Source organism: Macrobrachium rosenbergii, chromosome 48 (assembly GCF_040412425.1).
Source record: "Macrobrachium rosenbergii isolate ZJJX-2024 chromosome 48, ASM4041242v1, whole genome shotgun sequence".
NCBI classification, from domain to species: Eukaryota; Metazoa; Arthropoda; class Malacostraca; order Decapoda; family Palaemonidae; genus Macrobrachium; species Macrobrachium rosenbergii.
This window is the reverse complement of record NC_089788.1, coordinates 39904802-39916985: the sequence shown is the minus strand read 5'-3', so window position 1 is coordinate 39916985 and position 12184 is coordinate 39904802. Positions and strand designations below refer to the sequence as shown.

The following is a 12184-nucleotide window of genomic DNA, read 5'->3' as shown; positions in this document are numbered from 1 at the left end:
TTTCAAAAACAATTCGTATCCTCCATCCTTATTCTACAAATAGGAGCCTCGATGGCTTGATTGGTAGAGTGGCAACCACAGACTTCATAGAAGCCTGTGTCGAGGGTTCAATCCCCGCAGCCGACCAGTCAGAGGCGGAAACTTTGCTATCCGTGTAGACATCCTGGGATTACTTATGTAATCAACGGATAGGTTTGCTGAAAGCAAATGGATGTTACAGACTAATACACACATAAACAAATCCACTCCAACATCTTCTAAAAACATAACAGACACCTCACACGTCTCGAACTGTCGGACTACCCGCCCAGTTCTCCTCGTGCTGCTGGGAGAAAGGGAGCTGGGGTTTCGGTAATACATGTACACGTTCGGTACCGGTTCGGTACCGGGTCTAAGCGATGTCAGGCAGGGCAGCCGGTCGAGGTTACGACCTACCCCACCGCCAAATCAAAGGTCCTTCAAAGAAGGCACCGTGCTTACCCCATATAAAAATGGGTATAAAAGCACGTTAAAACGAAGAAGATCCTTATTCTACAAATACGTGAAAAAGTTCTTGACTAATAGACTTCACCCAAGTCAATCTATTCCAAACATGCCCAAATTATCAATGTATGCCTCTATTCCTTTTATTCATTCCAATGCATTTAAATTACAGATACAAAAAATAATCCAAAATACTTTTCCGGCATTAGATATTATATTGATATCTAAAAATCCTAAAACCCTAAGCTCCTTGTTCTCCCACAAGGATAAACTCCCGGCTTTGATACGGTCTTTGGTGGTTTATTGCTTTACTTGCCCAAAATGTAAGATTGGGAAATATGTGGGAGCCACCAAAAGATTACTCAAAGTCCGGATAGATTCCCATCTCAGAGTCAGCCACTGTACAGGATGCACTTTGAAAACCAAATAATTCTCTAGTATACGAGAACATACTAATAAATGTAGACCTTATTTACAAATGATGATTTCCGTATCGTGGCCCAAGCACCCAGTGACTATTCTCTCTCCATTTTGGAATCTTTAACAATTAAGCAGCTTGTGCCCTCGTTAAATAGTCAGGCCTCTTCCACTGTTTTCTTTATAGCGTAGTTGACGTCCGGCATTCCAAGAAGGAGAATGTCACTCAGTTTTTTAGCTTTCTAGAGATAAGTACTAATCTTAGAATTCTCTTTACTTTTTATTTTTTATTTAACTTTTTTACCTTCTTTCAATACAGATTCTTTAGCGTTTTGTTAATTTTAACCTTTGTGATTGTAAGTTTACTGAGTCTGTTTTTAATTTGCAAATTTTGTATATTTTACAGCCCTGCTGATGAGACCTAAAGTCTAGAAAACCTGGCCAATAAACTTGTGATGCTTCGATGGCTGTTTTCCATCCTTTTCCTCCTAAATCTCCGGCGTTCCAGATGCCTAATTTGCCTGAATATATATATGTATATATATATATATATATATATATATATATATATATATATATATATATATATATACATATGAAATTTTTTATCACACCATGATTTATATACAATCATGAAGCTATGAATGTCGCTTAATATCAAATTCACGCTACCACGGGAATATCTCCGATGGAGAATTATCACCGAAGGATAATTTCTAAGGCCCTGTTCACACTAGCGGGTACTGCCCGACGGGCAAACACTGTTCCCATAACCGTTCCACTATACTGACCGACCGAGTATGGAGCCAAAACGATGCGATTGTCTGGTAACACTGCTTCAGAAGCGAGAGAAAATATAAACAGCTGGAAGTGCCCGACGGGCATGCCCGCTACTGTGGACAGGGCCTAAGTGATAAATGGATTGGTATTGCCAGGTCACGAACCCTCGACACAGAATTTATCCAGCAACTCCAGTCGACGTTACCACTGAGCTATCAAGAGAGGTAATAAGTCAATGCTGATTCTGCTGTAATTTTTACCCGTCGTGAGCAGGGAAGTTGTACTTAGCCTCGGCATTAACCCACCTCCGCCATGATAGTTCATTGGTACGTTTGGAACACACAGCTCTTATTATGAAATTTTGTATCACACCGTGATTTATATACAATCATGAGGCTACGAATTTCGCTTAATATCAAATTCACGCTACCTAGGGAACATCTCCGATGGAGAATTATCACTGAAGGAGAATTTATAAGTGATAAATGGATTGGTACTGCCGGGTCACGAACCCTCGACACAGAACTTATCCAGCAACTCCAGTCGACGTTACCACTGAGCTATCAAGAGAGGTAATAAGTCAATGTCAATTCTGCTGTGCTTTTTACCCGTCGTGAGTGGGGAAGTTGTACTTAGCCTCGGCATTAACACACCTCCGCCATGAAAGTTCATTGGTACGTTTGGAACACAGCTCTTATTATGAAATTTTTTATCACACCGTGATTTACATACAATCATGAAGCTACGGATGTCACTTAATATCAAATTCACGCTACCTCAGGAATGTCTCCGATGGGGATTTATCACTGAAGGAGAATTTATAAGTGATAAATGGATTGGTACTGCCGGGTCACAAACCCTCGACACAGAACTTATCCAGCAACTCCAGTCGACGTTACCATGGAGCTATCAAGAGATGTAATAAGTCAATGCTGATTCTGCTGTACTTTTTACCCGTCGTGAGCGGGGAAGTTGTACTTAGCCTCGGCATTAACCCACCTCCGCCCTGATAGTTCATTGTACGTTTGGAACACGCAGCTCTTATTATGAAATTTTTTATCACACCGTGATTTATATACAATCATGAAGCTATAAATGTCGCTTAATATCAAATTCACGCTACCTCGGGAATATCTCCAATGGAGAATTATCACCGAATGGGAACTTATAAGTGATAAATGGATTGGTACTGCCGGGTCACGAACCCTCGACACAGAACTTATCCAGCAACTCCAGTCGTGACCCGGCAGTACCAATCCATTTATCACTTATAAATCCCCCTTCGGTGATAATTCTCCATTGGAGATATTCCTAGGTAGCGTGAATTTGATATTAAGCGACATTTGTAGCTTCATGATTGTATATAAATCACGCTTGTGTAAGGTAAAGTGAATTTATTATTACCATGGTATAATAAGGTGTATTAGGAAAATTTTTACCTAAATGAAATTATTATTGATAAATCTTTTGTGTATTTTTGTGTGTTCTTGTGTTTGCAATTCTTGATTTGTGTTGATGATTTAACATTCATTTACTTAGCATTTTAAATATTTCTTGTTGATTTACCATTGCGTACTTAATTTAATTTTCATTTATTAAGATTTTCTTTTCAAATTTTGAATAATTCTTGATAATTTAAATGTTGCTTGATTAATTTAATTTCTGGATAAATTAAACTTTTTATGATTTAGTTTTGTTTAATAATTTAATTCAAGAATTGATTAAACTTCGTGTTGTTTTGAAGTAATAGTAAATTTTTAAATTTTGAATTCTAATTATAAATTTTGAATTTAACAATAAATTTTTGTATTTAATGTTTTTTTTTTTTTTAACAGTGTTTCATTTATTAACCACCAGTGAATAGGATTAATTGTGTGCATAAGGCAAAGTGATAAACATGTTTTGTTCCTGTAGTTGCTGAAGTGAATTAAGACCAGGGAAACAGTTAAAGTTGTTTGATGGAGTGATGCCCTTTTATTCTAGTATATTTCTTGTTTAAACCTCGCAGTTCTTTTGAGAAACTCAGTTTTATTTTTCATGTGATTAATGAGCTTTTTAAGGGATCCCTGTTACCTTTAGAGTACTCAGTCGTAAATTTTTTGTTATGAGAGTTCAGGTATCTGGCTGAAGTGAGGTATATTTTTGAAATCTATGATTAGTTGTTTAATAGCCAGGTATTCGGTATGCATTTTGACAATATATATATATATATATATATATATATATATATATATATATATATATATATATATATATATATATATATATATATATATATATATATATATATATATCTATATATATATATATATATATATATATATATATATATATATATATATATATATATATATATATATATATATATATATATATATATATATATATATATATATATGTATATATATATATATATATATATATATATATATATATATATATATATATATATATATATATGTATATATATATGTATATATATATATATATATATATATATATATATATATATATATATATGTATATATATGTATATATATATGTATATGTATATATATATACATATATGTATGTATGTATATATATATGTATATGTATATATATATACATATATATATATATATATATATATATATATATATATATATATATATATATATATATATATATATTGTAACAGATGTACGCTGCCATCATCTCTGTGCTTATTTGAGTTAAGAGGTAAATTCACATACACTGAGGAGGTGGTGACCATACCCGATAGAGGTCAGTGATAGGGAGTTTTTGATGGGTGTGTGTCAGGGAGGGTCTAGGTAGCAGTTAGAATTGGGCCCCAGGGAGCACTTACAGCCAGGAACTGAATGCCCCAGATTTTAATACCTTTCAGAAGGTCAGATGATGTGAAAACGCGGGAAGAATTGGTGTCTGTCCTGAGGAAGAATCGACAGTTGTAAAAGTGGGTCAAGTCTTCCTCAGTCCAGCATCAGGTCGCGCCAAGTGCCTGATTGTGCCCTCGTTCTACACAGCACTATCTCTTTGAATTGGAACACTGCTCAGGCCCGAGTGGACAAGTGGAATCTAAAAGGAATCCATTCAACTCATCCAGCCTTAGTTGCAATAGTGCATTTTGCAAGGCAATCCCACCGTACGTGTAAAGACATTCGAGTATACCAGTTCTCTGTTCCTTCCACTGAATCCCCCATTTCATTTCGTCATCTTTTCTCTCCCCATCAATCCTTTTAATATCCAGGTACCCAATGTTCAAGTGCTTCCCTGTGTGATATAATTTCAGTGACTTAATTGTCACTTGTTCATAGTGAATTAGTTTATTCATTCCTCCCAAATGCCCTTATTGCTAGGGAAAGAACCCATTATCCACAACTTTACCTGGAATTATTCCATTTCCAGATACGTGTTATCTCGATAAACTCATCTCACTCTCCACCATCTTGCCTAGTGAAAACTGCCCAAGGAGGGCAACAGATTTAACATTGAAACATTTTCAAGCTATAATCTCCTGTAGCTGATTTCCAATTGAATCTCATCATGTAATTCCCGAGCCAGTGGCTCTCCAATTGCGCTCTAATTGCATATAACTCATCCTTTATTCTGGAAACCTAGTAGAGTTATATTTGCTGTTAATCTTATCACAGTTACTTTATTAATAATTGTCTGGGTGCTTTGCCCTGCTTTGCCCTGCTATAACTGTGTGCATTAAAGTATAATTCTGTAAGTAATCAGAGTTTCCAGTGGCAACCATTTTCCCCGGTAATTCATGTTTAAAGTATTTCATGGTAAGTGGTTATGCAAGATCTTAAGGTAAGATCCCTATTACGGCTACCCCTTCCCAATCTAAACGTGAAAATATATATTTTCACATATTTAGAAAATTCGTCCCTCCAGTCCATTAGCTAGGAAATCAAATTACATGACAGCTGGAGGAGACCCCACTAGGGGGGAGGGGGTGACAAATGTAGATGCCCTAACCCCATATCATATGATTTTGGGGGACAGAAAGCTATTAGGGAAGAAGGACCAGTCAGGACAGTAATTGGGCTACTATGCTGACCCTTAGTTAATCTTGACTATAAGAACTATTTCCCTTCGACCTTTGTGCTGGTTGTTATTGCTTCTTCCAGATCTACCAATGTCCTGTGCCCATCCCTAGAAATCGAATGGGGCGCCTCGTAACCTCCCCCCGTCACTTTGCGCCAGACCACCACAGCACTAAGCTGGTGCTGTCCTTCCCTCTTACACTGGTCACGTGTCGGGACTTCTGCAGCTGGAATTCATCTTTTACAAGCGAGCTCCATGCACAGATGCAATAAGGTACACCTTGAAGTTGCAAGTAACGCCAGTGCTCTTTTTCTGCTTGTGAATTTCTCTCCATTTTCAGTATTTCCAACTTTTCATTCTCCCAAAACAAAGCCTCTTTGTTTCCCACAGCCTAGCACACACATTTGCCCTCCTGACTTGTTCCAAGCTTAAATTAAATTTGTTCTGTGATAATAATTAAAGCATTCCCACCACAGTGTTATCATGTGTTAATTAAATCTAATTGATAATTTCCTCCATCTTGAATACATAATTTCATGTGAGAGAAAGTGTGTCTGAATGCTAACCTGGAATTCTTTTCCAGAATCCTGTTATCTGGCTCTTCGAGTTTTCTGCCCCTGCCCTTGTGAACCAAATAGCCTTAGACGTTTAACTGCCATCTTGCTACTTGCAGGACTCTTCTGACCACCAGCGGTTCAGGGGTACATGACTGGCCCCCCATCTGTGTTCACGTTGTGCTAAAATCACCATTACTAGTTATCAGCCAGTCTCAACAGCAGTGATTTTCATTTACGTGTCCAAGGTTTTTCAGGGCTGTAGCCCTTTGTACATTTATATATTTGCTACGTACAGTCTTGCTTTTATTGCAAATTGCATGTACCTTGTTTGCTTCTCAGTCAGCCATTTTCATATTAATTTTCACAGAAGGACAGAGTGGCCATGGGATCTCCACTGGGGTTCCTTTTCGCAAACATGTACATGGCTACTGTTGAAGAGAGGACCTTCTGTGATCACCGAAAACTGAAGATCTACAGGCGATACATTGACCATATCTTTGTTACCATAAAAGAAGCTGACGACGCCAAGAAAATAGCGGATGCCTTAAAAAGAAACTCGGTGCTTAATTTCACTACAGAGCACAGCCAGCAGAAGACCTGCCTTTTCTGGATGTCCTAGTTAAACAACAGGAAGGACAATTTAAAACTACTGTATTCACAAAAACAAAGAGCGCTGGCCGTTGCTTGAATGCCCGGGGAGAATGCCCAGACGCCTACAAAATGACAGTATTGAGTGCTTATTTCAAAAGAGCACTCACCCACTGCACTTCTTGGAGAGATGTTAACAATGAACTGGACAGAATTCAACAGTTATCAACAAACAATGGATACGCAGATCGTATCATCGAAGCTGCAATTAAAAAGAAAATTGATGGATTCTACCAACTGACCACGACGACGCCAGAAGAGAACCTTGTCATTTATCATCGCCTGCATTATGGGACTGCGTACAGGGAGCAATGCCGTAGCCTATGGAGAATAATTGGTAGGGTTCATGACACCTATGGTCCCTTACAAGAAAATTAACCTCAGGCTATACGGCAAACCTAACCTAGGAGCAGCCCTGATAATGAAAAACAGCACCGCCCCCTTGGGATCGAAGGAGATGTGTACGAATATAGAGTATAAATCATATGGCTGGAGGAGATGTGTAGATTTCACAACAATACCTACATCAGACACACTACTACGACCCTTTGGAGGTGAATGCTGGCCCACAGAAACCAAGGGGCTATACACCAGCACTTCATTGATATACATGATAGGAAGCCATCCCTACAAGAACTCACTGAAGGGGCTCAGGTCGTCCATAAAGAAAACAACTATGGTCGTCTTTTAATAGCGGAAGCGGTGAGCATCACCATCCAAAAACCGACTCTCAACATACAGCAAGAGTCGGATCGCATACTCTCTTCCAGCAGAAAGAGGACTGCGCGAGCGAACGCAGACCAGACACTGCGCCCCCAAACGCTAGACACAGCGCGGCCTTCAAAGAGCAACCAGGGAAGCACAAGTGACACCTACTATGTCCCTGAGGCCTTGCCGGACATGAACCACAGCTGGCATTTAGTGGTTTATATCTACAAAATATGTTTTTTTTTATTTTATATTTTTATTTTTGTAAATATAATATATACAGTATAACCATACCTTGTAAATAAAAAAAATTTCTTTTATACATAACTATTAAGCAATGCTTTGTAGCTGGAGTAGAATATCCATTTCATATTTTCTATGTTAAGCCCAAACCTTTCGGCCCTAAAAGTGGTTCATCCCTTTAATCCCTGAACCAAACACAGCTCAGGTCTACTTTTCCATCAGCATGTAGAGACAAAATGACCGTAAATTCAATTTGTAAACTAGTAGTCACTTGAAAATGTCACAAAGTGGAGAAACAGCTGTCGTGACAGAAAACAGCAAATGAAACAAAGAAGTTTGTATGTTCTTCACCGGAGATTGACGCCTGAGAATCAGAAAAAACTCTGACGATATGAAGATTCCAGCAAAAAAGTCATTGATGCCAGAAAAGCAATTGCTTTCAGTGGAAACTGTCTTAGAAAAAACTATGCCTAAAAGAAGTATATATATATATATATATATATATATATATATATATATATATATATATATATATATATATATATATATATATATTATATATATATATAAATATATATAAGGTGCCTGCTCAATGGGTTCTCTATGGTAGACATCCTGTTTTCTACGGTGCCTTCACATGCGACCTAAGATCGAACGGTCGCAACCTTATTATCATTACTGTGAATTGTTTATTTATTATCTATTCATTTGCCATTGTACCATGTACGTGTGACAGAGTATTTTTATGTCCAACCAGTTATTGTTAATCATGATGTTTTCTGTATGTACCTATTCTGTTTTGCAGAGAAACAGTTTGACCTCAGGTCACATGTAAAATTTTTGCACTCGCTGTCTTTGCGTATACGCAGACGTCCGCACGCCGCTTTGTAAGCGGGCCGCTTCAATAATAAACAAGCAGCACTTGTCTTCCTGCTCTTTCTTTAGCACCTCTCACATATATACATACTGTAGAGTTGGTTTGATCAGAAAGCATCTAAGGGCCGAGGACAGAAGGCGGCCATCTTCTTCCAAGTTGGATCGAAAAGGAAATGGTGGGTGTTATGGTGAGTGCATGAGCCTTATAGCAGATTGATCTCGTCTGATGTCTGCTTCAAGGAAGCCATTATTGTTTTTGAGAATGGCTGAAGAGGCGTCTTTCCGAAATGAGCGATCTTTCTTGCACTCTCCCTCTTTCACTTCTCCGGACATTTCTTTTTGCACTTGTAGTTTGTGTATACATATTTCTATGAAGGGATGGAACATCATAAACCAAATGATGAGTGTTTTGAATAATCATAGGTTCGGTATCTCCTTCGACATCAGATCTTGATGAAAATCAAGAAAAAGATGAGAAGAAAAGAAATTCAAACATAACCGAGAGTAAAATGTTTACATACGATTTTGTACCTGTTTTAAAGTACGTGCGTCACTGTAGTTGCCAGTTACAATTGAGTAATACGTTAACAAAACAAAATATTCTATAAAGATGTTTAGTAATACGTCTGGGAGCACTACAAGCTTAACTGCAGTTGCCGGTAGATAGGATAAGAAGAATTCAGTGTAGGAATTAAAATGAAATATCTGATAATTGAGAAGATCCGTGCAATATTGTAGAATGTATGAAATGTAGTTTTAAAAAAAAAGGTGTCTTCTAGTGAATATTAAAAGAAATCTTAAATACATTCCTAGTAAGCTTAAATTTTGAAAGACCTCAATACCCGCTTAAGCTAACAACCAGGATTTTACACCTTCACAATATCGACAAGTAAGGAGAGGATTAGGACTTCATTTTTGACATAATTAAAATCGGATGATCTGACCCCTTGTGTCGTCTCGCTCACAGATAACGCTCAAATACGTCCTTTTAGAAGACGAGGGACATTGTTGAACAGATCGTTCTGTTTTTGTTTTAGTAATAATTTTTCCACGAGTGGAAATTATATATTACTTGACCATTCCCAAAGGGATGAACAAGCGCTGATTGTTACAGCCAGCAACCACTCCCTTCTTCCACGGCTGTTGAAAGACCTCCCTCCATAGCCGACACATCATGACCGCTGCTCCGGCTCAGTCCGAAGCCAGTGCCTGAGAGAGAGAGAGAGAGAGAGAGAGAGAGAGAGAGAGAGATGCCCTCAGACGATTTTCCAAAAAAAGGTTTGCTGCTGCGGCTTATGTTGTAGAAAAGTTAGGGAAACAAGAAAATTAAACAAGTGGGTGAATCAGTAGTTATAGAAAATAGGTGAAATATCTCACAAGGCTTAAGTTAATGAAATAAAGATTATACCAGAATTCTGGCTCTGTCAATTGAGATTTCTCTCATCAAAAGGCACAAATTGTAAACTGAATCTTTTATCTTACCTACTCATTACAAAAAACAATGACATACTGGCACCTTCAAAGAACATCAAACTTAGATCGTGGAGCTGAACAGATGGTATCAACAGATTTATTCTCCTTCAGAGAGAGAGAGAGAGAGAGAGAGAGAGAGAGAGAGAGAGAGAGAGAGAGAGAGAGAAACTAAAATCAAAAGATCTGTTTACAATGGCATCGACTGTTCCACAGAATGCTACAGAGGGAAGCTATAAATAGCAATACACCCAATAGTCATATCAGTGAAGGGCTATATTTATAACCGCTTAGTATATATTTATAATTGCAATCAGAACCCTGTATACATGAATTATGCAATTGCAGAGGCTTGATATCCATTGTGCACCGAGTGGGTGATGACACAGACGCATTAAAAGATTGGGTGGGGAAGAGGGGCGTGCGTGATGCGAGAGGCTTTTCGTCATCCAACTCTTCGGGAGTTGATGCGAGACGTGTTCGTTGACACCGGGCAACTCGAAGTGAGTCGAAAGGCGGCAGAGAACTGGAGCTGACTGAGTCTTGAGCTTTGCCCACACTTGGCTGCTCGGTGGCACAACCCTACCAGTTGGTGTTTTCCTCCTGGCAGCCGTATGACTAAATATATTATGTAAGTGGCGGGAATCTTGAGGCTTGTTACCTTACGGTCAGTAGGCTTATACAGTAGGGGATAGGCCTTTTACTGTCCCTTTCCTAGGTAACTCCGGCAGCGAGATAAAATTTGTATTAGCTTTAGTGCCTCCATAAGGTTCTGACATACACGCTTTTTTTTTTTTTAGTCAGGTCTAGTTTTTCATCTAGTTGATATATACTTGATTTCATTCAGCTTCTAAGTTAACGGGAGCAGAGCGTTTTTGTAGCCGGTTTTATTGAGCCAAGGCCTAAATGTCTAGTATTTTGATGAATCTGTGCTTTTAGCCTTCGCAAACAACATGATTGTCGGCTTGGGGAACAAGATTTACAGTATGCAGAGACTTAACTCATTGCAGCTGTTGCCTTCACCTTCCAATGCAGAAAGCTATTCCCTTCCTTCCACCCTCACACTGGCAATATGAAAAGAAAACGTAGTGATTGCTAAATCCTAAAAGACATCTAAATTAGAACTTACTGTTCAGTGGTGTAGTCTCTGAGCTTCAACAAAACCAAGACATCAATGACTCACCAATCCTGCTGCACGGTATTCCTGGCCTTACATTTCTTGATTCTCTGTGCTATGGACTTCATCAAAAAACTGGACAAATTTTAGGGTCAGCCAACAAAATTGGTGATGCAAATATCTAATATTTCAGGTTTCTTACACCACTGTGTTGGACATGAGCAACTTCCTTGGATCTTTCTCTTGCAAAAAAAAAAAAGCAATTTGACGAGGTAATATCCTTTTCCTTAAAAATTGAAATGATTACTTCAACCATTGTCGGAGGATACCCTGGTTGACAACCTTCTATTATCTGCATTTCATTGGCAATATTCAGCTATTGCTTTTAGTGCCAATTCCTCTGGAATTAGGGGTTCATCATGCACATTTATTGGTGGTGTCACAAATGCCATGCTGGCCAGTATCAGAAGTTAATATATATATATGTGTGTGTGTGTATGTATATACATATATATATATATATATATATATATATATATATATATATATATATATATATATATATATATATATATATATATATATATATATATATATATATATATATATATATATATATATATATATATTTATTTATTTATTTATTTATTTATATGGATAATACATATGTGCAGTTGTTGGTAGCTTCTGAGATACATACAAAATGAAAGGCACAAGTGATTTATGATTTATTATCTTCTTTTCCAAGTATTCATGATTTTTATATATTTCTCCTTTTCTTCAAGGGGTTCATTCTTGATTCGGAATTGAAAGAATGAATGTGGCAGTG

At 37.6% G+C, this 12184-nt stretch overlaps 1 protein-coding gene across 5 annotated transcripts in view; it reads right to left on the bottom strand.

Moving 5' to 3' along the window:
• Window positions 1–12184, bottom strand: part of LOC136831352 (uncharacterized) — a 331128-nt gene that overhangs the window by 45850 nt on the left and 273094 nt on the right. The window lies entirely within an intron of this gene.